The sequence below is a fragment of the Hyposmocoma kahamanoa genome, unplaced genomic scaffold (assembly GCF_003589595.1).
Source record: "Hyposmocoma kahamanoa isolate Upper Pololo Valley unplaced genomic scaffold, ASM358959v1 77684, whole genome shotgun sequence".
Taxonomy (NCBI): domain Eukaryota; kingdom Metazoa; phylum Arthropoda; class Insecta; order Lepidoptera; family Cosmopterigidae; genus Hyposmocoma; species Hyposmocoma kahamanoa.
This window is the reverse complement of record NW_020653931.1, coordinates 1-2937: the sequence shown is the minus strand read 5'-3', so window position 1 is coordinate 2937 and position 2937 is coordinate 1.

The window sequence follows — 2937 nt, the reverse complement described above, 5'->3', positions numbered from 1 at the left end:
TAGTAAGGGATGTAATCGCATAGTAGGTCTCGGATCTGCTATTCCTGTTCACACACCCTGCCAGGGCTACTCTCTGGGGGTGGATGAAATTAATTGCGGATTGTGACTTGGTTATTACAAACCTACAACGGTCTTAATTACACATATTACTTAATAAGGAATGTAATGGTGTATTCAGTCGTGTATCTGTCATTTCTATTCATGCTCCTTGCCAGGGCTACAATCTGGAGGTGGTTCGAATTAATTATGGATTGTGATTTACTATTGCATACCTACCAACAAATTTTAGATACATTTAAAGTATTAATGCTTATCTATCTTATCCTCTAATATGAAGTTTTAACATTATGGCATAATTATAATATAGTTTTGAGTGCTCATTTAAGAATTCTGGATAATTTGTGCCGTTATTTTTATTGTATTCTTTGTTCAATAGTTTAAATATTACGTCGTATCAAACTACAATGCAGAAACATAATATGTAGGTGCATTATCATCTTATTAGACTTGTTACTAACCAAATCAATCAGTTTCAGCTATGGAGAGAGATCCCAACATGAGTTCTCAAAGGTCTGAACCGAATGACAATGGAGAATCTAATAGAGATCTTCATGACCCAGGAGCACCCAGGTACGAGGGTCGGGGTTCAAGTCGAATATGTAACCCAGGAGCACCCAGGTACGAGGGTCGGGGTTCAAGTCGAATCTGTAACCCAGGAGTGCCCAGGTCAGAGGGCCGGGGTCTAGATAATAGCATTCATGATCCAGGAGTACCCAGCCAGGGTCAGGGTCAAAATGCACTTGATCTATCGCAGCATTATAAGGAGCCAAACGTAAACGTACCACGAGGAAGGCGCCGCAACAGAGGCGGTTCTTCAGAGAGGTGGTGTAGAAGGCGTCGTAGTACTTCTTCTGAGGACTCTGGTGAGCGATACTATTCTGCTACTAAACGATCGAGACCGTCTAAATCTAAAGATAATGATATTTTGGATAAGGTGTTATCTATTTTAAATCAAGTCAAGAGTTCAGATAAACCCAAGTTGACATTTAATACAAATGTTATACCTGAATTTGATCCAATGTGTAAAGAGCAAAATGCATTAACGTGAATAACCAAGGTTGAAGAATGTGCAGAAATTTACGGGTGGGATGGTAAAGAAACTATACATTACGCGTTGCCAAAATTAACGGGGGTTGCTAAATCTTGGTACCAAGGTTTACCAACATTACTATTCACTTGGCCAGAATGGAAAAAGAAAATAATTGAATCCTTTCCCTGTCGCGAGGATTATGCTGAGCTCTTGACCGAAATGTTAACTAAGAGAGTTAAGTATGGCGAATCATTGGAGCACTATTACTATGCGAAGGTTAACCTGCTAAATAGATGTAAAATTTATAAGAAAAAAGCGGTGGACTGTATCTTATATGGCGTAGAAGACCGTGCTGTAAAAGTAGGTGCTCAGGCTGCTCAATTCACTGAGCCTGAACAGGTCCTTAAATATTTTAGATCTGTAAAAGTAGGACAGAATAGGGATAGAGACCCTCGAGATTCTTCACGAATTCGTATTGATCGCAAAACATTTACAACATTTAAGCCAGGTACATCAAAAGAAAACGGCATTACGTGTTACAATTGTAGTGAACTCGGGCACCGTAGCTCTAAATGCAACAAAAATCCAGAAAAATGTACATTTTGTGAAAAATTAGGGCATCTTGCTGTTCATTGCTTCAAGAATAAGTCTAAGGGTCAGGAGCGGATCAAGGATAGGAATGAGGAACAAGTCGCAAAATTAAGTGTTGATGACGCAAATGATAAGTATATAATTGACGTCAAGATTAATGATACACCTGTTAAATGTCACGTTGATCTAGGCAGTCAATGCTCACTAATCAAACAAAGCACATCAAAAGAACTTGACCTTGAAGTCACTGTCCCTAAGGATCTACCTGTGCTAAGGGGAATTGGGGCCAATTTGATAGCACCGGTAGGGATGTCGGTGTGTTTAGTTGAAGTACAGAATATTAAAGAAACTGTGAACATGTATATTGTCGAAGATTTTGTTATTCATCAACCAGTTTTACTGGGACACTCCTTTACTGAAAAGCCTGATATTATTATAACGAAGACTCCGACCGAACTAATATTTAATAGAATTATCCCAGACAAAATTCATTTAACAGTCAATAAACAAATTGACATTCCTAATAATTCAGTAAGACCCGTGGCCGTTGTTTCTCATTCACAATTGACCGGTTCCGTTCTTGTAGATGGTTCTTTGCGAGGACCTGAAGGTAAAGAATATTACATTCTTCCGGGTCAATACGACCTTAAACAAGGTTCTAGTACACTGTTAGTTTTCAATGTGTCACCTCGAACTATTACTATCAATAAAGATTTTCTTATGACTCGAGCTTTCTTCAAAGAAAACTTGCATGATAGGCTTGGAATTCTAGATACCTGTGGTGTTTCGTTCAGCGTAAATGAATTGGATCAACCAATAAACTGTGGTGATAAACTGAACGACGAGGAACGTTTACAATTTCAACAACTACTTTCAAGTCACAACGATTGTTTTTCGGATAGTCTTAATAATCTCGGTTTCACTAAGGCGACAGAAATGGTTATTGAACTTGATGACTCGCAACCAGTTGTGTATCGTCCTTATCGAATGTCTGTCGCTGAGAGAGCGTTAGTTAGGACTATGGTACAGGAGATGCTTGATAGTGGCATTGTTAGGGAATCCTCCTCGCCTTATGCGAGTCCCATAGTCTTGGTTCAAAAGAAGACTGGAGACAAACGCTTATGCGTTGACTACCGGGCTTTAAATCGCAAAACTAAAAAGGATCATTACCCACTCCCCCGTGTTGAAGACCAATTAGACGTGTTAGCCGGTAATACTTTATTTACTTCTCTTGATTTGGCGTCTGGGTATTACCA